The sequence below is a fragment of the Anoplolepis gracilipes genome, chromosome 12 (genome assembly GCF_047496725.1).
Source record: "Anoplolepis gracilipes chromosome 12, ASM4749672v1, whole genome shotgun sequence".
Taxonomy (NCBI): domain Eukaryota; kingdom Metazoa; phylum Arthropoda; class Insecta; order Hymenoptera; family Formicidae; genus Anoplolepis; species Anoplolepis gracilipes.
The window spans coordinates 3,738,906-3,763,920 of NC_132981.1; the positions used below are offsets into that span (position 1 = coordinate 3,738,906).

General features: G+C 30.8%; 1 protein-coding gene across 9 annotated transcripts in view; it reads right to left on the reverse strand.

Moving 5' to 3' along the window:
• Nucleotides 1-25,015, reverse strand: part of Oamb (Octopamine receptor in mushroom bodies) — a 117,937-nt gene that overhangs the window by 90,650 nt on the left and 2,272 nt on the right. For 5 of the 9 annotated variants that reach the window (XM_072903860.1, XM_072903859.1, XM_072903858.1 and 2 more), the window contains exon 1: nucleotides 13,638-14,882. The exons of 2 other annotated variants lie outside the window; for them this stretch is intronic. The gene's annotated coding sequence lies outside the window, so the exon portion shown is untranslated. Of the gene's footprint in view, nucleotides 1-13,637; nucleotides 14,883-25,015 lie in introns of those variants that run through there. 2 more of the 9 variants (XM_072903852.1, XM_072903850.1) reach the window with 2 other exon arrangements.

A 25,015-nucleotide genomic window follows, 5' to 3' on the forward strand; every position in this document is an offset into this window, starting at 1 on the left:
ACGCGAGCCAGCACGTATGAGTAATCACGCTTGTGCACATATACAAAAGCTCGGTCGAGCTTTTGTTCTCTTTTTGCTTTTAAGTTCGCCAATGAAGTTCAAGAATACAGATGAAACCAAAGCTCCGCTAGCAGCTATATACGTGTGACATTTCGAAAAACGGAAGGGAAAGAGAGAGAGAGAGAGAGAGAGAGAGAGAGAGAGAGAGAGAGAGAGAGAGAGACAGAGAGAGAAAGGAAGAGAAATATATACTGAAAGAAGATGAATACGAAGTCACGCGGTCGAGATGACGAAAGAGAGAGGTAAGAAGTTGAGGGAAAGAGGTAAGCAGAAGGAAGAAAGAGAGAAATCGGAGCTGACGGAATGGACGGGGGTGGTCGTGCCGTGAATGAAATGAGACTTGAACGACGAAAGCCAAGTGCATCCACTGCAGCCGAGCTACCTCCATCGGCGATGTGGAAGAAAACCCCGGAACGTGCCTGTGGAAAGCATAAATCCCAGATGCTCGTACCAGCGATTTACATCGGTGTCGTAAAGAGATCGACAATAATATCGCTATCTATATCGATATCATACCTAGATAGAGCAATGAATGTAATTTAAAAATGACAAGAAAGAGAAACGCGCACGTGTATTTAAACAATACTTGTGATTCAAGCTCTGAGAATTACAAAGCAATATTAATTTTTAATTACGTGATTACATAATGCAACATAAAAAGCTGACGGATGTTTGTGTTTAAATGCAGAATGCATCAAAGCAACGAAGCTTCGGAATGTCAACGTTCACAATAAATGAATGACGAGGTAGGCGGACATGGCGGAGTGACATTTCGAATAATTGACGGCTTTACACATGAGCTTTAAATAAATAGTTACGTATAACCGCTACGCGAAGGCATGCCAAAAATAGTGTAATCGTGCTTGCATAAAATATCAACGAAATCTCATGACGACACGACGATCAGAAATCGAAATAACCGATCGTTACGTAAACAGTATACATATGTATATAAAAGCAAATATGAACAGTTGATGCATATTGATAATATTCGGAGTAATATCGTAATTACGAATATTCGAATAAAGAACAATCTTTAAGAGAAGAGAAATATTTTTAAGGATGAAAAATACGATCCGACGATAGTAATAAAAAACGAAATATAGAACAGTAGTTACACGATTTTAATCAAATCGTACAACTTATACTTCTCGCCGAACGCATCTGATAAAATTCTCACGAGAATAAGTCACGAAAAAAATTAAACTTATCTAATTCGTCAAATCATCGTCCAGCCCGATAAGGATCGGATAGAAACCTTCGTGTAAAAAAAAACTCGAACACATTTGGACACAAACTTTTTTTAAAGCGTACCACGGCAGACCACGTGCTTCAACGATAAAGTTCACGGCGGCGAATTCAGATTATCAATACAATCTACCCTTTCGGCCTTCACATTTTTAAAATAACGCCGAACCCGACCGTCAACGGCGTCGATCGTGTCGCTGGTTACAGGTGAGGTGTTATTAAATGAGAGACTTTGCTCCCTTTGCGAGTGAATTAAGCGGTTGATTTCATGGTCGCGATATTATAGTCCTCGCGTGTATTTAAAAACACCTCGTACACCGCCTTCAACACCCTGTAGCTGACGAAATAGATTTGCACGCACTCACCGCAAAGAGATGCTTCGAGCGTGTTTCATATGTAATTAAATTTTATTTTACGTCTGCAAACATCTCACGAATATGCTTTAAGCCATGTAAGCTTAATCTTTTAAACTATTTGAGATAATCTCTTGCTTGATTTAACTTTCCTTTTCAACTTAACATTCGGCTAGAGTAAGTCTCCTTTGCGCCTGAAAAAGCATATCTGTACACATATTTCAGAAACTATTCTATTTCTATTATATCTAATAAAATTTTACAAAATTTTTACTTTGTGATGCGAGAATTAAAAAAAGTAAAATTGAGAATCAAAAATTAAATATCAAGAATTAAGTATTAAAATAACATTTATTTAGAATTTATAAAAATATACAAATAGCTTTTATTGTCAAATTACTTTAAAAATGGCAAAAAATAATAACTATTAAAAATGTTAATTACTTGAATATTTGTCCGTTTGTGCATAAATTGGTTGTTACTCAAAATGACTGATAATAAATGAGAGCAAGGTTTTAAAATCTAGTCATTGATAGTCTTTATATAATAAATATTTAATAGCTTAGGTCTATGTCTTGTAAAAAATCAACCATGAAAAACCAGCGACATATATTAACTAATAATGACTTTCTTATCTATGTATATAGATTACAAACTGATAACACAATTAATATATCATCTTTCTCTATGTATGTTATTCATATTCCAAATATATATATCTATCAGCATTTATGAGAGACGAAAAAAATAATTGATAACCCCTGACTTTTTAATTTTTAAATTAATTGTTTTATTTCAATATTTCATCATTGTAATTTATTTTACTTATTTAATTGTCCATTAATCTTACTTTAGTCGATCATATTTCTTTGCTTGGCTGAAAAACTTATCATACAAAAATAGGTAACATTATTTATTAAATCAAGCGAATCTATTGTGTTATTTAATAAATCATAAGAATTTTTTCGCGTATTTTACTTTCATAACAGCAAATCGTATAATAATATCGTCGCAAGATATAAAAACGTCTCAAAGATTTTCAACATTGCCTTTTCATCGAAGCTCCAGAAGCAGAGTACCTTTAGAGATCACATACTCGGATATCGCGCGGCATCCCTTATCTGCACGGAAATTCTTGCTTTGCAACCGTTTCCGCACGCTCGAGCAGACTCCCACGAATACCGCGATACGTTTCAGTATTCTTCGCGAGTTACGTACGGCCTATCTTGGCAGCTTTCGCTTTGTTCTCCCGCGATAGTCATGCCGCGATATCACGCGATCCGAAATTCAGACGATGTTTTCGTGAGAGGTCGAGTCTGCCGCTGATCGCAATCGCGAGTCACCCTCCATGCGCTCGGCGGCATTTTTTACGCATTTTCGAATTGTCATTTCGCTCTATGAACTCATTCGCTTTTAATAATCGCAGTTTTTTGCGTCATTATCAGTGCACGCATACATACATTGTTTACATGATGCATATTAAATCGAATCTCGATATCTTACACAATGATAAGATTATTATTGAATCGGAATCGAATAACAATATGATTATTAAAGAATTACATGAGATGACGGAAAAATAGCTAAATTACCTGAAAGTTTCGTTATAAGTTAGTTAAAAAGAAGAAGTAAAAGAATTTGCAAAAAAAAAAAAAAAAAAAAAAAAAAAAAAGAACAAGTGACTAAAGAATTAAGATTAAGCGATTGTCTAGGATTAAACGTAGAGTTTCAAGAAGTTGCAGACGAGGAAGAATTACACATTAAAACGCGCGATCCCTACAGTAAACGCGCGCGAATGCCAACGGCATACTCAATTAATGTTTCACGAACTAATTCAACACGGGGGAAAATATTCTCGCACGCTGGAAGACAAATCGAGACCTTTAAACTTTTGTTCCCGGCAATTTGCCGGGACTTACTTCTCCGTAAGAATTTCATTTTTCCGACGTGAGAGGAAAAAGTTTCGGATTTCAAGCGCAATCGAGCGTAACAGCGCGGCCGCAAAATTAAGGAAACGTTAGGAGCGAGTTTAAACTCCCGCTGCTCTTAACGATCCCCAAAGAATTAAATTTAACGACGGCCGAATCGTTCAGCCATCGCGAATTCGTTCGAGAGATCGAAGAAATATCATGTAATTTCAAACGCGTTGTTGCAAGTCAAATTGCGTCCTATGATAAATGCGAATTGAATTATTCATGGCAGAACTAACACAATATTTCTTCGCGCGATATTGGCTTTATAATTTCATACATCATTGATTCTCGACCAATTTATATTAAACATGTAAATATAATTTAACTTGTACACATTTAATTGATTAAATTTCACGAGGAAAAGAATAATTGGTTTGCCAATATTTGAACAATTTATCGCTGATTAATATTATTACATTGGTGTATACGAGAACCTTTTTTAATGTAACATTTTAACATCAGACTTTTTTATCCTATAAAAAGTATACGTAATAATTTATTTCATTCTCAAAAATTTGTCGAAATAATTATATTCAAAAACTCGTCCCAGAAATCGCGCATTGTCCTCGCGGGTCGTCTTAGAACAGATTCTTTTCGCGGGATATGTCGCCGACGCCTGAAAATGACTGGCACGTGTACATACACGACGCCAAAAGCGATTCTATTGTTGGACTGAACGTTGGCGTGTTTGCTCGAGGCAGATGCTTAAATCGAGATTAAATCCAATTAAGCTCGTCATCGGTGCCCGCGTAACTCTCGTCGTACGAGAGTGATTCCCGATCTCGTCCCGGCGATGAAAGAAAATCGATTACTCGGGTAGAGATGCTTCCCGAACAAGTATATAGATTTTTTCTTCTATAATATTACGGATAAATAAATAAAAAATATTATCACGATCAGACACGATCGATTATCTATGTTATTTTCTTACCAAATTAGTTTACACTCTCAAAAGTAAAACATTTTACGCGTGTAAAATGTTTCGTTGAATCTTTTATTTTTTACCTCCCTTTCTCTCTCTCTCTCTCTCTCTCTCTCTCTCTCTCTCTCTAAATTAATATATTCCAAAATATTACTCATTAAGTCTTTTTTTATAAAAACTATATATTTAAAAAAGATTTTTAAAAAAGTTTGAAAAATTACGATAAAATGAAATTTCCTTTAAAAACTGGTTTTAAACGTTGCATATTTAATGTAAAATGTATAATATATTTGATATAAGTTTTATAATATATTCGACAATTTTTTATAATAATTCAATTTTTCATAATAATTCGTCAATTTTTAATCTTTATTATGATCATCGTTAACTTTTAAAAAAGGATCGTAAAAATCAATTTAAAATTTCAAAAAATATTTTTATTTACTAGAGGAGGAAGTCAAAGACACATATTGGTCGTAAACTTCATTCGCGATTTATTGTCCGGTATAAATTCACGAGAGTAAAATAGAACCGTGTATATACATACACGCGGTTGTTCGGAGATTAGCGTAGCAACGTGTTCTTAGTGTTTTCACGTTCGTGTGAAAATGGATGTATATAATCCGCAGCACTTGTTTGGATGCTGTGGACTAAACCGGGAGAGAGAAGCGAAAGAGGAAATAAGAGTACGTGTGTACGTGCGACTCTCGTCTCATGTACATAACACATCCGAGAACAAAACGATAATCTACATCATCATATGCGTAGCCCGAACTTAGACAAAAAAAACACAAATTTAAATGATGAAAGCAGCCAACTAGATGTCATTTTAGATTTACAATGAAATTAAATGGCTGGTAAATTATTTTGTTCATTATATTTTTATGCGTTACGCTTATCCTCTTTTATTAGAAGTTAATCCTGAGTAAAATAACTAAACGTTAAAGAATTTAATGAAGGTAATTCTTTTTTTGTTAGCTCATTGGCAAGAATCCGTTTGTTTATAAATAAAAATGAAAATAATCCTTATACATATGGATTTTATATTTTAAGACTATAAAAGCTATATAAATATATAGGAACAGTTGCAGTTTAATTAAAAAATTGAATTAAAAAATTTACTTTATAGCTGATATGTGACAAAAGCATTAGAAGAGAATGACGTTGTCTTTTCACTAAATATTATTACTGATAACATGCAATGTACGAATGTATGTGCACATTGCTTAATTGGATTGTACCGTGACATAACGAAGCAAATTTTCTGTTGTCAGATATTATGTATACAATAAAGTTAGTTTTATTTTTAGTTATAATAAAGCACAAAGTTATAATTATTAAACAGAGGGCAACTGTATTTAATAATAAAAATGTAGTATTGTTTTTTCATAATCTAACAAAATATTTTAGACAAACTATTATAAAAAGCATATAATATTGAATAATGACAACTATGACAAGACTAATACGAGTTTTTGAACACTGCTACACTGATGCACATGTTGTACGTATTTACAGTACACGTCTTATTGTCAGTAACTCTCTCCTTCTCGATTAGCTACTTCACTGTCTAAATATTTCCCCTTTTTTCCTTTAAATGAGAATCTTAAAATTAAATTCGATTGTTTTTTATAAAAAATAAATTTGCTTTTCAAAATTTAAAATGACAACTATAATGACGATTATTATAGCAACGATTAAAAATCAATTGTTATGTTTATAATATAGCTGTTGTTATATTAGTTGTAAGATTAAATGTGCAAACAATTTAAGAAAGATTTTAAAGATAAAATACAATTTTATGCTTTCTTTTAAATATTTATTGTTAAATCTTAGTTAAATAATTATCCTATATATATTTAATTGAAGAACCGAGTAAAGAATCAAAATAATATTTATCATGAGAATCAACCCCCTACGGAAAAATATATTATGATATATAAGTATACTTGATATATTATATAGCGTGCACCAAAAGCTGATATTAACTCCATTACCCTTAAATTTATTCTGGTTTATATTTTAATTAATAACAACTTGCACACATACACACACTTTATAGGAGTTCAGCTTTATAAATTTCGCGGTAGGGCGTATCATACCATAAGGCTATCGAATTTTAGTTCACGAGCGTAGAACAGCTCGAGTGACGTGTGTCGTTCTCAAAAGCTTCCTTTCACACCGATAATTAATGCGAACAACACCATCCTCAAATTTAATTAACTCGGAGCTTTCGCAAAAGGGTTTATTTATGGTTATTTTCGCGACCGCGCACGCACGGGATAATATTTAATTTTGTGAGATTTCTTGGCAAAGAGAACATCTAATTATGCGGTGCTTGCATATTATTATATTCGACGCAAAAAGTACAACTCTGCAGTATGCACGTGTTTAACCTAAAAGCAGATGACTGTTCAAAATGGTGATATTTTAATGCACTTTTTCTACATGAATATTTAAATAAAGATAAAAAAATTTTTAACATTCAACAGTTTTAAAGTACAAACAAAATGCGTAATAATATTAATATCTCACGTAATATTTGCAAATATTCTGCACTGAAATCGTAATATGAACATGTTTGCAAATGTTAATTAGCACAATATAAAATTACATCAAAAATATGTAATTTAAAAAAAAGACATACAAAAATTATTATCTATCTTACAGTTGATCTCTACTTAATTTCTATTGTTTTTTCAATTTTAATTATCTAGATATTTTCTATTTGTAAACTGAGCTTTTGCTTAATAGAATCAAGCTGATTAAAACAATAAAGCTGTATTATTCCCGATGCGCAACCACCGACTAAACATTATTCTCGATGCAATCCTAATCAAGTTAAATACAAACTGTATACGAGACGCTCGTTAATTGAAGTTTATTTTTGCGGAGTCTATTTAAGAATTGTGTAGTAAGCGATACGTAAGCGGGCTTATCTCTTAACGACTGACCAGGTAAATCAATACTTCTGGCTTCTACAAAAAACGCACCGCTGCTGTATATCAGCGCGTTCCACTCGGTTGGATTAGGCTAGTAATCTAGTGAATTGGCTGACGTATCCATTGAATTCGGCCAAATTATGGTACCTTTCGCTTACGTAACGTTTATCCCCCACCCCCTTTCATCCTTTGATCGATACCAATTTTTCGCGCTGGAAAAATTTCTTCCAAGATATATATACGAGTACAAGCTAGAGATATAGAGATAACACGGATCACTCGTTAATACATTTTTGCAAATAAACAGAAGAAACGTTTCTTTGTTGCTGTGAAGTTTTAAATGACTTTAATCTCATATGCTTATTTTATTATTTATATATACAGTCTCTAATAAAAAAAAAAATTGCGAAATTCAAAAGTTGCTCCTCCAAAAAAGATATTTCTCAAAGTCTTATCTCGTGAAACTGTTTTCTGAAAATTCTCATTTGAAAGACGAACATGAAGAAACGATAAATGAGAGCCGGCTTGACGGAAACCGTGAGTGTAATTCGGCGTGCAGTAATTACACTTACATTCATTTCCCGGAGAGGAAAACGACTGCATCAGATGATTAAAAATCACGAGACTTTGTGATACAGCTAGCAAAAGGTGTGTGTGTGTGTGTGTGTGTGTGTGTGTGTTTATGTGTGTGAATCGTTTCATTACAAATTCTATTTTATCTTCTTTACGCATATTTTCTGCCAGCAGCAAAATTATGCTACAACATAGTTAGTTAATGTGCCTAATAAAACTTGCGGAATGCAGTTTTAAGCGTAATTATTGTTTATCTCATTAATAACATAAACAATATATATAGAATTATTACTATATATATAGCATATTTTTTTGTATTATTGTCTAGTGTCTTTGATAAATTAATAAAATCAATTTTAGCAAAAATTCGATTAGTCTATTTCCATAATTTCTAGTATTTGCGTGATTTTATATATCTCGATAGATCGGCAATTTAAGATTCTATTTTTTAAAAATGTGTATTTACACATATTTGAAATAAAATAAAGAATAAAATTTTATTCAACTATCAGTGAGCTAACTAAATTTTAATAAATCTTTCGCAAAATGTCAAACGTTCGATACGTCCATATACGCATTACGCATCTTTGACGTATCTCCTATCTTTTTTTCAACGCGCATGTAAGTTATCGACATCACACGTGTCGCGATAAAAATCATTGACATGCTACATCCGTCATTCATGACAACCTCGCATAGTCGTGGATATTCGTACACTATAAAGCCTTCACCATCGTAACATGATTTATTGAGTAAAAACCTCGAGTCTGTGCTTCTTTTCGTAAAACGAGCGAAGTGTATCGTCTGCGAATAATCTATTGCAAGCACGTTTTTCTGCCTAACTTGTTCTTATTCTCGTACGCACTTTATCCTACGATTACAATAGTGCAATTTCGTTGTTGCAACTACGTATGTTACATTACTATTGGCAGAGAGAAAATGTATAGCAATGGATTGAATCATCGATACGTTAATAACGTTAATAAATTGTGCAAATTGCATGTCAAAAATTTTAATCGACTAATTCAACATTATTGCTGTTGAATGGATCGCATCTTTGAAAAAGAATGACAGGCTACTTATTACTACTTTACAATCGACATAAATAATAAATAGTCTTGACATAATATTGTCAGAACATAATATCCAAGTTTCTGGCAGAGTCAGCTGTTAAGTATTGAGAATGCATAGTCGCGTTAATGATCTGAATCTGCACATGCAATTTGAAAGATACATACAAACTCACGTAGCCGTAATTAAAAATATCTGTGTTTTCATAATTAAAAGATTGAAATTAATTAAATTATATATTCAGTCATATTGTGTCTCTACAATATCTTATATTAAAAAATTAATCTAATATTTATATATTTAATCTTGATATTGATGATGATTTATATAATTAGTTATATCTGTAAGAAACTATTCTGGAGGATTTGAGTCGGCAAAAAATTTGACTCTTTTCGCTCATTCCTATTTGAACGTTCTTGTTTTAAACTTACTTCTAATACGCTTTAATTAATAATTACTGAACGAGATCAAATAACAGTGAAATATCATGTAGGATATTCACGTACGCTTATTAAAGTAAAATCAAATTTCTCCTACATACAATTATACAAATGGATTTGTCAAAATGGCGAACGTAAAAGTATCAGAAATACCTGAATGAATTAATGCACCGAATTAACATCACATATTTCGCAAATGGTTTCTAAAAATATCTTTTCAAGTCAATGGTATGCGCGAGCATACTTTATCGTTGAAAATACGGAGCACTGAAATCTTTGTTGCTTAAAATATAAAAGAAGTGTGCAAACGCACGTTTTTCGAAGAAATCCTCTACTATACTTTTTTATTGCGAGCATAGAAAGACCCGCTTCGCTATTTAGTATAAAGGTACGAAATGGGAAAGAAGACCAATGACATTATCCAACGATCGATTTAATGATATCACCGGGCTTTGTGAGATCTACTGCGGCAGAGGATATAGCAGATCCTTTTATTAACGAAGCTTTGTCGTTGCTTTGCCGATTCTCCATTCAGCCATTCCCTAATACTGACTTACTAAAGCTTGCGATTCTATATTGTGCATTGAATATTTCTTCGGATTTCATAGATTTATAGTTATAAAATAATTTTAAATACTAAACATTTTTGACGAGACAGATGATAAGTGTCACGTAGTAATAAATAATATGCAAATATCAAAATATTATATTTGTATACCTATAATTTTGTATACCTATAATTTTGCCTGTTGAAAACATTTAAAATAATCACAAATGATTAATAAGAATGTTTTTACATTACTAGCTTTTACTTCAAATATAAATTTACAAAAAAAATTTGATATTAAAAAACATTAAAAAGAATTTTTTTATTATGACTTATTTTTCATAAAAATTGTATAAGTTTTTTTTTATTTTTATGCAATACGCGAATTTTTAACTCGCCAAAACTGATTTTAAAAATAATCTATTAAAAATGATTTTTAAATATTCAATAATGGCCTCTAATAAAATACTTTCTCGCGCGGATTATTCCGTTCATTAGATCGTCGTATTGTCGCGGACGAGTGGGTTCGGAAAGGGTGGTTTCCAGACGAGCGATCTCTTAGATATCGCACTAGGCACCCAGAGAGGAAAATACAGAACTGACGTGTAAGAGAGAAACGAAAGAGAGAGAGAGAGAGAGAGAGAGAGAGAGAGAAAGAGAGGGAGAGAGAGAGAGAGATAGAACTAGCACTCGGGAATGTCGTCCATTGTTTTCCCTGCGACAATGGCATGCAAAACGGAAATGCAGGCGCATCCGTTGCGCTTTAAGATCCCGATCATTAACCCTTTCGGTACGGCATCACAAGAGCGCGAGACAATTATCTACAGCTGAGCGCGTCGAATTTGCGAATGTGTCTCTTACGATCGAGACACACTTGGACTTCGCGCTATAACATAATTATGTTAAATATCGACTTGTCAGGGACAAATAAAAAAAAACTATGAGTCAATTCTTATCAGAAATCTGTAGCGAACCTTATTTAATGACATATATAAATAAACATGAGCACTTCTTAGCCGTACAAATACCGGTTAAGATGGTTAAGAATATTTTCAGGCATGGCATATCTATACGTCGTCTTGTTTTTAGAATAATATATTGATGTCTCTCGTATAAAACGAAGGAATTTTTAAATTAGACGGTTATTACAAGCCTACAGAAATCAAGATCCCGTAAAGTTTTGCGCGCGCACGCTCTCTCGAATCGCGAAAGAACGATAAGCGATCCTGAAATAGTCAGATCTTTTGATCTAAATAAAATATCTCTCTGTTGTTGTTTTCGGAAATAAATTGTGGAAGAAACGCGCCAGCTTTCTCAGTGCCAAAATAAAATCATATTTCCGCCTGTGCTAAGTTGAATACATGACTGATCGCAAATGTTACTTTAGGTCAGGGATATTGCGACAACTATTTCAATTTATCGTCACGTAAATTAAAGTATTTATTAGCGTGCGCAAATAGACACGACGGTTTCCAAAAAATATGGTGTAATAACGAGTGCTCATAAAAAACCTGCGACAGCAATACGAAGCTGCGTGGGTGTAGCAGAAACGAACCTTTCCTACTGTTTTTTTTCAATCTTTGTGATAGGAAGCAGCATTGACGAAAAGGTGACGTCATCGCTGTAATAGCGAGAGAGAGAGAGAGAGAGAGAGAGAGAGAGAGAAAGAGAGATGTGATAAAATATCTTACAATTTTTACGCATATTCAATCATACGCTAAATTAGTTTTGTTAAACAACATAAAGAATCTTTGAAGAAGAACATTTGAAGAAAATTATCATTAGCTTCTCACATTCATATTAATAAAATTATCTTAATACCATAGATTATATATAAAAAGTGAAGATTATAATTTACGTTTTAATTCAAATTATAGACATCCACATTTTAAATAAAATGTAAACAATGATAATTCGTTATTATCAGAATAAGATACCTTGTGTATGCAAAAGAGAAGTAAAAACAGAATTCGAAATTCTACGTCCTTACAGCTGTTCAATGTTTTAACGTTTTGCAAGAGTTTCTAAATCGGTTGATATCGAGATAAAGAGGTGATCGACCTCAAGCACTGGCAGACAGTAATTTCATTGCGATGCATCGAGAGGGAGGCTGCTGGAATTACTGTCGATCGTAAGCGGTGATTCAGAAGCAAAAGATGCCGTCCATAAAAAATTATTAGAAATTGCGTGAAATTGAAGCAATTTTTAATTTTTATCCAAAAAAATAAGCATAGAGTAGTATAAAATATTTATTATGTTCGATATGTAAATTAGAGATAAAGAGTAAATTATATATATTCTTTTAAAAAGATAATAAATCAAAGAGCTTAGATAAATAATAAAACTCAACACGCGGATAAAGTGTTTTAATTTACAACCTTGACAATTTTCTTGACTAATTTGTATATTATTTTTTCGCATGGATAGATTATTATTCAGGTAAACAGTAATTAGTATATTGTAATTTAAAAGTCCCGAGTTTTTAAAACAATCTGAAGTTAATATAATTTTCTTAATCAAATTTTAAAGAAACATAATTGTCCTAACTTTGTAATATTTGATTATTATTCAATGTAATTTTGTAACTTGTAATTCTCTCAATGAATAATTCTCTCATGAATTCTCAATGAATAATTCGTTAGTAAAAGATATTGAGTTAAGTTTAAGCCATCAAAGTTGTGGAAATCAATACATTGTACTGTTGTAAACGCTAACTCACCATGGTCGCGTAATTCATTCGATTATGTCGTCAATAAAGAGGCCAATCAACTCAGGGAGACTCTATGAACATCCGACAATCACTTCCCGAGCAGCTTAATCTTAATAATTACTCGCTTTTTGTATTTAATAAATATTTACTCTGAAATAGTCTTATATATAATTATATATCTTAAATATAATATATATAAGTTTAAATATATATATATTCTGAAATAATCTGTTTCGAGATTATATTTCTCTTTTAATAGAAATGTAAAAAGTAAATATAAAATATTCATATTCATCACAAAGTTGAGACAATTTATGATAAAGACCTAAAGAGAAAAGTTAGCGTTTCATCGCGTATTATATAGAAAAAGTATCATATTTATTTGGCGTTCTTGTTAATCATAATTTTTTAATTGTCACTACTAAATAATCGTTATTAATAGTTAGTTGAAACACAAATTTTGTGAAACAAAATGTCATTATCCATTTATTAACTCAATATCTAAAACTCCTAACAATATAAGAAAAGCCAGATAGATAATTCCAGATTATATTCATTTTTTTGTCCTATAAATTCAGATTGCAAAGATACAAATACGTAACTAAATCCTCCCTTAAAAAGTTTTATAGCGTCATATCTGTCTTGCGATGAGAAATACGTCCCGATCAACTAAGCCAGCTCTTCCATTTCCATAGACTCTCGAGAAAACGATTTCCCGTTACACCGTTTTCCTCTCAGATGCAGCCGCATATTACTTGAGAACGCACTCTAACGAAACCAATGAAAATTCGAACTTGCCTCTCGGCGGCGGCGCCGGTGGGTCTGCGATCTTTACGAGACGACTGGACCAAGATCGCAATTAATTAGTGCAGCTTCTCCAAACTCCTCCAGTGCATCTCGCTACGAGGGTCTCTCAATGGCCAACGACAATGGCCTGACATTACCGTCAATTCCCGCTTTGCCAATAATGTCGCTAAATTGATTCCCTCAGAAACACATTTGCAAACGAATTTCAGATCCACCTAGTCAGTCCCCTGAGGATTTTTCAGTGAAATCGCTCGAAAAATTCTATCGACGATCGTCGTCGAACAAATGGACACCACTATTATTCGCAAGTACTCACAGTGTGATTCTGCACTCTCAGAGAATTAGCGTAAAGTTTTACAGCTCCAATTACAGTATCCTTGTATCTTTGTAGACATTCAATACGAACAGATGCTTAATCTAATCCGTGCTGGCAATGCGATCCCACGCGGTCGATCGCGGAGAGAATCGATATATTTATTGTACGTATATCGATCGCTATCTTTTCTCGCGCGGTGACTGTCACCGCAAATGTTGTGTAACACGCTACGCGAAATATATAAACGCACTCGAGATAAACGATCGTCGCACACTTTCAGTGCAGTACGCAGGTCAGTGAAAAGCCTTCAGTTTATCACTCGTAAAGTTACGATAAGAAAGTATGAAAATAAATAATAAAATAGAGAGCGTGAACTGTCTTGAGAACTATGACGACATTTCCGATTGTTATTTATTATTTACTTGAATTTTAACAGAACCGCAGTTCTATCTTTCGTTCAAAAAATAAGGATACAGTTCTTGTCACATTATATACAACTCGCGTTGTCGATCTCGATCGCGCGTTTAGAGAATCGTCAATAGTTCAAAGATGTTCGAAGAGAGAAGTAGTCACAGTAGCTGTCAAATCACACGTGAATCGTACGCACGCATCGCGTAAGATTCCGAACTATCGTCTTTTTCAAACATCATACTCTAAACTTAGCGACAGATAATCAAAAATCACGTGTTTTTCATCACGTTCACTGTCTATCGTCCTTAACCCCGGGTCACGTTGTAATTAATGTCATTATCGTCGCGTTAAAGAGACGTGTCAAGTAAACAATGTCGAAGGATCGCTCGGAAAATTTACGTGCGCGACGATCGCGCGTTTGCTCGCGATTCGAGCATTTGTCTTCCTGAAAAACGGAAGACGATTACAGCGGAGAACAGCGACGACGACATATCCGTTCGCAACGACGGCCGGCGTCGGACTGCTTTCGGCCGCCACTGTCAAGGGGTTTTATCGGCGGCGGGATAGTCGTGTTCTATACGCGAGCATCTCTTCCATTGACGGAATTTACTATCAATGAATCTTCCGCTTCTCTATAATAATAAATTACCGGTATATTACTACGATAGAGCTGTGTCGCACGATGAGAGAGTTCGTCGTTTGATATATATTTCATGGATTAAGTGATTTTTCCACCAAGTATAATTATCTCGCGATCATTTAATATAGGATTGCGATCTACGTAAACGAGAAAATTGCACAAAGTCCCCTTTGTAATGTTAAAAAAATTTTTTGAAGTAAACTTACAGAAACAGAATTAAGAATGTAATAAAATTAAAGCTACATGTAGTGCTTTTGAAATTAATTAACATAATTTTGAATCCTTTTTCTATGTTGTATTATAAAAATATATATTTATAAACATATGAAAAGTTAGCAAAATTGTGAAATTTTTAATTGTTAAAAGCAAAGCTTATAAAATATCGCGTATTTTAAAAATGTAAATAGATCCAAGTTCTTATAGTTAAAATAAGACATTGCTAACTTATTAAAAAAAGAAAAAAAAATAGAGAAAAGATCAGAAAAAATTTATTTTTGAAAATTTGATTGATCAGTTTTCATTATTATTTCGTCGCATACAGTTGCTTATAACTTAAAGTTCTCTATAATACCATCTTGTTCGAAAATATTATGGTCTCTTCTCTCTCCTCTATGCTATCTTCTTGTTCTCTCTTTCCTTCTCTCTCGCTTTTTCGCTCTCTCGCTCTCTCGCTCTCTAATTCATTAATTTATAATTAAGACTGAATGTGGTAAATTCATTTATATGTAGATGATAGGCATATCACTTCATTGCTTTATCTAAAAGTATAATATGAATAAAAAAGAGAGAAAAAGAGAAAAAGTAAACGAGATTAAATAGAAAGAGAGAGAACACGTGCTTACGTTATAAATAAAAAAGAGAGAATGGAAATGCAAAGCGCACAAGGCCACATAAGATAGAAAAAGATGCTATCCGATATTAAGAAATGCAAATTCGACATACATATACTCATCAGATATTGTTATAAGAATGCAAAAATATCGACTAATTAGGTGCTCCAGAGTTGTAAATAGATAACCAAACTTTCTCTTCAGTAACTGTCAAGCGCTTATCTGCTTAAAAAATTTAATTTAAAATATGAAGTAGAGTTACCTAATTAGCAAGATGTTTTAACTTGTAAATTTAAAAGTTAACATAAAAACATGACGTATAAAAAGTGTTCTCCGGTTAAGGTTGCCTCTAAATTTACGAGAAAATACTGTCTCAAAAATGCATATCTTATATAATTCTAATAAGATATAATCTTAAAAATTCAAATCTTACATAATCGAATCTGTGTAAAATTTAAATATCATAATAATATAATATCTTTAATAGTATGACATAGATGTACATATAATACAAATTTAAATACGTTATATTTTTTTAAAGTTTTATAATATTACTTTTGATTCGTCATGTTTTTTTAATTTTTAAATAGTCATATTACGTTATTAATAGTAGATTACAAATAATGTAGAATGCAATAATTTAACGAGTAACACGGACTTCAATCAATGGTATTTACTGGAATATCAATATATTCATCGCGTAGTATTTATCACGCTTACAAATCGTTAAAACGTATCACATATCGCATTATATAATACGTCAATAATAGCACGTGTGTAAGTAAGTGACCATTGACATTTTCTATTAATTAATTATTGAACACATATCAATCGTTAATCAATACTGCCGCTTTTATATATTAATTGTATATTATTTGATTTATTTTGATTGATACTTGTCGAATATAATTTCGGTAAATAATATATAATATGATAATCAATGAAATCAATGAAAGTGCATTATGTTAATTAAATTTCTGGAAAAATATATTTGTGATAATAATAGCGTGGATTATGAAAATTCATGATTTTATATCACAATGTATATTAGTGTTTACTTTGAAAATGTGCGTTTTTACGTTGACAATGAGAAAAAAATTAGTTGTATAGACTAAAATTTGTCGATAAATATTTTAGTTCCACTAAATTCAACAATTATTTGTTGCAATAAAAAGGATATAGTTAAGTTAAAACTAAATTTTTTTAGTGCAATAAAAATAATTGTAGAATGTAGTAGAACTAGATAATTGTCGGCAAATTTAGTCCGTAAATCCAATTTATTTTTTCAGTATAAACTAAGTTAATATATATAGATGCGTATTTTAATACAGATAATTTCTTTTCTGTCGCGTTTTACAATTTGAATTATGCTAGATATAAAAACCCATTAACGATAAAATTTAAAAGGTGCTATGCTTTTAAATATATATGTTTTTTTTTAATTTTTTAAAATATCCAAAATATCGAAAACATGATATGTTATCAAGATACGAAACAGATACGATTGTAAATTTAAATTTAACAACAGTCGCATCATATTATCTTTGTAGTAAACTAAAGATGTATGTCTTTATTGGTAACACGACCAGCACCACGATAGAATTGATTGCTATAGTTTAACAAGCAGGATTATCCCAAAACGCAAGGTAGTCGAGTGCTTCTCTGATTCACGATGATCTCACAGCACCATTATTTCGGCTTACGGTGACTTGCTCCGAGAGGACCGCAATGAAACCCATACCTACATGTCCAGGTCGACATCGCTCTCGCGTTATAGGTCACAGTTTGCGTGATATTGAAAACGGCACGTTTCGATGCGCATAAAGTGAGATCGATTTAAAAATCGGGTGTATCAGGAAATTGGTCTTTTGTCTATACTACTAGTCTGCCGCCATGACGTCAATGTCGATCACCATTAATTCTGAACAATATAAAACTCAGATTCGATAAATAATTGTTAATTAAAGAGAAGTATCCTTTTTATTCAAAAAATCTAATAAAAATAAATTTTCCTACTTATTTTATATTCTCTTAATTTTATTTATATTATACTTTATTTTTTATATAATTATTATAAATATATTGTTTTAAATATATTTTAAATTTATAAAAATAAAATGTTATTTATATAAATTTATAACAATAAAAATAAAATATTTTATGTTATATTTATATTATACATTAAAATATTATATATTAATCGAAAAAAATATACATAGAAGTGTGAGTAAAACTTGTTTATATAATCGTAATATTTAGTTAATGATGTAATGAAGTAAAATTGTACTTGTAACAAGAAAACAAAGAGTCAAGATAAAGAGAAAGAACACTGGCTCACTTCTCATTGAATGTCAGATGTAATTTCTATGAGATCAATTAAAGTGTGTTAAAATAATAACACATAACAATGATATATAGAGTGTCTCTGAACTTAGTGCACAAACTAGTATAGCGGCTTTAATACATGAAAACAAGTAAAAAATGTTTAACATATATTTATTAGACATTTTCAACTTGTTTTCTTATGTGTTAAACCACTATTGCCAGTTTTTGTACTGACAATGAGTTCAAAGATACCATGTACACACACACATATATATATATATATATATATATATATATATATATATATATGCATATATATGTATATGTATATGTCATTGTTGTAAAAATTTATTCCATTTGTAGCACTTCTTTGTCAGAAACAATGGGTTTATTCCAGCTCAAAAAGCACAAGTGACGCGTGTGTAGGTACGTACTAGTGTACCGGATTTTACCGATTTTTGCGACGAAAATGCTTTCAATGTATACCTACATAAAGTTTGTATAGTTTGCGCATATTGTTCGGTTTTAAACAAAAGAACATATATGTATATGTATACGAAACATTCGTGCGATATTCGCGCAATTTAATATCACGGTGCTAGATTTGAGATAACAATTTTTTGAATTATTAGAATTATCTGATACTAAATTTTAAAAATGTCTATCAGTCTTCAATGTAAAATTTATAATTTTCTAATTGATTTAGAAAAGAAATTTGTTTTTTAAAACAGGATTATCTAAATTTATTTCATTGCTTCAACTAATAAAAATATTTTACATAAATTTAAAATAATTAATATAAATAATAAAACATTGAAAATAAAGTTAATGCAAATAAAATTTTATCTCCGCATAAGAGAGCCTAATATTAAACCTCAATACAACATTATCTCGACCATAAATGTTAATTATTAAAAATTCCTAATATAAAATTTTCTGACGAATATAAAGTTAAAGATCTCTGTTAGTTTTATCATTCCAACATTATTTCGCAATATGAATAATGAAGCTGTAAAAATTTTACAGCTTTACGAGAAATCGATACATGTGTGAAATACAACGCGAAATAATGCACCATACATTTACTTGCGCGGACACTCTTTTTCTTGTTTCCCATATAACCTCTTTACCTCTTTGACTTTTTGTAACATGACATCAAAAGTTACATCGTTCCATCCGTTTTCCAAACGAACGAGCTACTCATGGTACAGTTTTTATCAATTTTGCAGTCGAGTTTACCTAGCTATTTTTTCACATTTTGAAGATATTTCCTTTTCTCGTGATGTGAAAACATTTATTTCGATTTAATTCATCCTCTTTATATTCTATTGATATATCATAAAGATATCTCAATTGCAAACATTTAAATTAGAGAAAATATTTTTGATAACAGGAATTATTAAAATGGAATATAGAATGCAATTTAATTATAAAGGGATCTATTCGTGTTCTTAAGCTAACATCTTTCTATATGTTATCATAATACTTCATTAACAGTAGAATAATCGCGAATAATTATCATTATTTTATACCAATATTGGTCATAATATAATCTTTCAAACAAAAACAAACGGTATTTTCTCTCGATATGCATTATTATTGTAAACATTTTTATTTATTGAGAAAATAATAATAAAATTATTCCATTTATTTTCAAAAAAACTTTCTTTCTATCGTTGTCTAATTTAAATTTTAAAAATATTTAAATTTCAAGAATATTAAAATAATTTATATCTAAAAATATAAAATCTAGTGAAAAATTTAAAAATTCATGTCTATTAAAGAAAATAAAATTATATCTCGACCATCAGCAATGGCAATAAATTTAATTGTTATTGCCTTGATGCGGATCGCTAGTTTAATATCGACTTCTCTCGTTTTCCTGATTTTACACGAAATTACTTTACGACCAATGTCGCAAACGACGCTTTGTACGACAGTTGTACGAACGTGCGTTTCCATTTCGCCGATTTTCTCGCTTTTTCCTCTTCGGCCTTACAGGCGCGACGATCGTATCGAATTCTGACGAACGATTCGAGTTTAACGCGAGGAGACGAACTAGCGCAATTTTTATTTCTTCTTTCGCAGTCGTTTCTCTGCGTTTGCTTCGGAAAATATCGCGAATGAGAACTCCGCGACCAATCGTAATGACTACCCACACCAATTAACGCGGTCTATTTCCACTTTTTATCGATCGAAATTATATTCACGTCCATCTCCAATTGGTTATGTCGTCGGAGTTTTGCCTTCTCATTGCGAAAGAATTCTGACAGTGAGTGAGAAGTAAAGCTCAATATCGCCACTTCTTTATGAGAGTCTTTATCAACATGCAGAAAAATAGAAAGGAAAATTGCTGCATCAATATATTATAGTTTTATTAATCTATGTAAATGAGCTACCTTCATTTACAAAATGAATTATTTATCATATAAGATAATGTAAAGTTATTAGATGGAGGAAAAAACTCTTACCATCTATAATAACTTTAACATCATCTTATCCATAATAAAAAAATTAATAAAAACCCGTGAACTGTGTTCAAGTCGAATTTTGAAATTTATATTGTTGCACTTTTTCCGTGCGTCTAATTGGCGATCAATAAATATTAATTATGAATATTAATTCAATTTGTTGACAATTCGGTAAAGCATGCGCTATGTGCTACTTCCAAATAAAAATGATAAAAATGCATGTTTAAGTAAATATAAATTACTATTTTACTATAATAACTATTATAATTCCATAAATATTTTTAATAAACTTGTAAAATATTTATTTATTTATTACAAATAATTTTTATCATTCTGTCATCTTTGCATCTATTATCGCATCCAAAACTTAATAAAGTTTATTCGACATCATTAACCAATCAATAATATATAATTTAACAATTTAATAAATTTAATATTAAATAACTACACTTCTTTTAATATCAATACATTTACTAACCCCATTTACGAAATACGACACTTCACAAACATTCACTTCACGACATCATCGATCGTCAATCAAACACACGGAAAAAGTGCAATAATATAAATCTCGAATGTTTTATCCCCGTATTGAAGTAGCAAGTCAAACTTAATTTTATCCATCTTCAAGAGATCATCTCTTAGTACGCTGTCAAATTATTAATAAGGACAACTTATATAAAGAGCTAATATCTTGCAAAGTCTTGTGATTGCTCTCTCTTGTAAAGTGCTTTGTGGACTCATCTTCAAACGACTATGATTATTCTATTAATTTTATTGTTCCTTGTGTTCTGTATTCTTAATTCAATATTAAAGTTAATATATTACCTTTTAAAAAAGGGCTTTTTTTGTGCAAATATTTGTAAATGAATGATAATACGAAGATGAATATGAAAATTAATTAAAATCAATTAGAAAGCACAACAATAATATATCACGAAAACTATTAATTCTTTTATCAATTTTCTCTATTTTAATATAAAATATACTTTTTTTATATAGGTGAATGTAAAAATAACTATTTTTTTATACTATATAAAAGAAGAGAAAAATATATGTACATAAAATTACACGCAGAAGTTATAATATCGTGCATATTATGGGTGAAATGAATGGTACTGTTGTCGAAAGAACTCTCAAGTGACATATATGAATGTCTAGTTGAACTGTTAGAAGAGCCGGAAGAGGATGAAACGGAAAATGTCTTGGACAAATGTTTTTTTTATGACAAAGTAAAAGGGACAAGAAAGAACCAATGTCTATACGTGAATATCCATGAAATAATTCCGAGTATGATAAATAATTTATTTTGTACATGAAAGTAGCTCATTCACACAGATTAATAAAACTATAATATATTGATGCAGCGATTTTCCTTTTTCTGCATGTTGATAAAAGATTGACGGCTCTCATTTTTCTTTGTGGCGGCCGAGCAAAAGCACTTCTTTCTCACAGAAGTATGAACGTAAATTTCTCGTAGAAAATTTGATTTATCCATCTATCGCGCGCGTGTATGTTAGGCGAAAATTTTCAATTTATCTTCCGCGTTTCTATGTCTTCAATATGGAAAATCCACAGATCTAAATATGTACATAAACATATTTTCTCTATTAAATATTTTGTAGATTGTGAAAGTGTTTTATCACCCAAATAATACATATACTACAGTTTAAATATATTCTTAATTTAAGCTGTATTGTATGTATTGGAAAAAATGTATGATTATTTATTTTGAAAACGCTAGTTTTATTATCTATTATATAACATTTTGACGCCATAATAGTACAATTAATTTTTTTTTGCACATTACTCTTGTAACTTGGATGACGCTGATCAAATTTTAATCTTTTCGTGATAACAAAATGTTCCCTGAATAATTTGCTATCAAAATATGCAAGTTTTAAATTTTTTTGCTTGTAAAATAAATTTAAAAGAAAACTAAAAACCGATCAGCGCTATCAAAGCCATAAGAATAAAGTGGTTTAAAGAAATTAATTGATCGTACTATTATGGCGTCAAAATGTTTCCCGAATTATAATCGAATTATATTAATATCTTAATATTACATATCATCTATTTTTAAAATATTGTGTGAATTCACTTTTGAAATTGTCGCTAAAGTCAATATTATACAACAATCTATCCACATCTCATTAAAATGTATAATATTCAAAAATTGACTTTCAAAAAAGCCATTTTTTTGTAGTAAAACCTTAAATTTAAACTATAATATACTTTGCAAGTATAATAAAATTTTTAATCTACAAAATCTTTAAAGCACTACAGAACCTTTAGAAAAAAAAGAAGATTAAATAATCTTATTTCAATGACTATTTAAATATTCCTTAATTTTTGTAATTAATTTCCAATATAAAAATTGATGTATATATAGAGAGATACAAAATAAAAGGTGAAAATTAAAATAGAAAAGATTCAACGATATCTTAAGAAAAATTTTACGCTTCTAGACTCGAGAATTGATTGACGAGAAGTGAGCAGATTCGTTGTTTTATTAATTAATATTTCTAATTACTAAATAGCAATCATTAGTAATACGAAAATTGTATGTTAGATATATTCGTATGCTAGATATATTTCATAAGTTTACGGGCGCGTGTGGCACTCGTCTGTTTATTACAACGAAAACGATAGCATATTACGTAAACACGTAGTAGCATGCAATATCGCGCTCGAGAACGAGCTTGGCAGATATTAAAGTTGCCCGATATTATCATATAATATTGCCACTCGGTTGTCGTCGGCCGCGAAGATATGCCATTAAATGCAACCGAATAACTTTTACAATTAAAATCTAGGTCGCTGAACATCACCGTACCCTTCGTACCGGCTACTTGTCAGTCTAATTAACCCTTAACTGACAAAGTACGAATGTGTTACATAACTGGTGGAATAGCCTCAATAATTTAGTTTTCCATTACGTTTTTTAATAGTTAATTAAAGATTAAATCAATTCAAAATACTTTAAATAAAAAATAAAATTTTGATTAAAGAAAAAAATATAATATCAATTTTTTAACCTTTAATTTAATTATTATCACAACTAATAGGAATGACAATCGTGCAAAGCTTATAGATTTCTTTTCTATAACTTTCTATGTATTTTTAAATCTTCTGTCATTTCTTTTTGTGTACTTAATTTTTAAATTAATGCGACAACTTTGACAATAAACATCAATGTCCAATCATTCTGACTTTACGACTTGTGTAATAATATAGAAGAGTCAAAGATGATGAAGAGAAATAGCAGTAGTATGATCATTAATTCAATTACATTTAGAAAGAATAAAAGAGAGATTTCTATTATTAATAATGTGCAAATTCTCTCTCTCTCTCTCTCTCTCTCTCTCTCTCTCTCTCTAAATGTAATTGAATTAATGATCGTACCATTGCCATTAATAATATATATATATAATAAATAATATATATAAATAATAAATTTATAATAATAATAAAATATATATAATAAATTTACGTAAATATGTGTATGTATATATTTGCGTAATAATTAAGACATTTTAATTCCTTCAATTATTGTTTCGCTGAATGATTAGCATGCAATATACATTTTGTGAGATACGAAGTAAGACATGAACAACAAAGAGTAAGACATGATAAAGTTCGTACGAGAAGAGGGAATTTACAGAAAGCGCATTGTAAGGATATTCTGAGACATTTGTATGAGAAATTGCGCAACAATTAAGTCTACGAATTTGTTTGTCAAGTCCTGAGAACTAGCAGATGCCAGCGATTTTGAATCAAAACGCTTCGTTAAAACGTCGTGTCTTTGCAGCTCAATGTCGCTTATTTTCTCATAATTAATTTCCTGGATTATTTACACTATTAGACTCTCATTATAATCTCATTCACTAAATCATTATAATCTCATTCACAATTTAAAAATCTGATATTTTATTAAAAAATTTTTTTAGTTGCACGTTTTAACTTCCATGAGAACGAGACAAATAAAAAAATTGTGTATTACTTAATTATCAAATAATAATTTTGTGATGTTTGTTAGAATTTTCTGAATAAATACGATATAATTATTGTTGACTATGCGATTGGTGTTAAAGGTAAAAGACCTTATCAATTTTATGCTGAAAAGTAGAACAAAAGTTAAAAATCAGATCACTCAATTTATCATCAAGCGGGAATTAGTGGGATAAAACAAGCTCCTGCCACTTTTTATGATTGACGTTACCTTTATTACAATTTTGATTTATTTATTACGATTTATTTGAGATTATTTTGGTGTTCTTGAGAATATGTATTATATTTAAAGAGAAAATATATTTCAGAATATAAATCAGAATCTTTCTGATTTACGCCCAACCGTAATCGATATTATACTATAA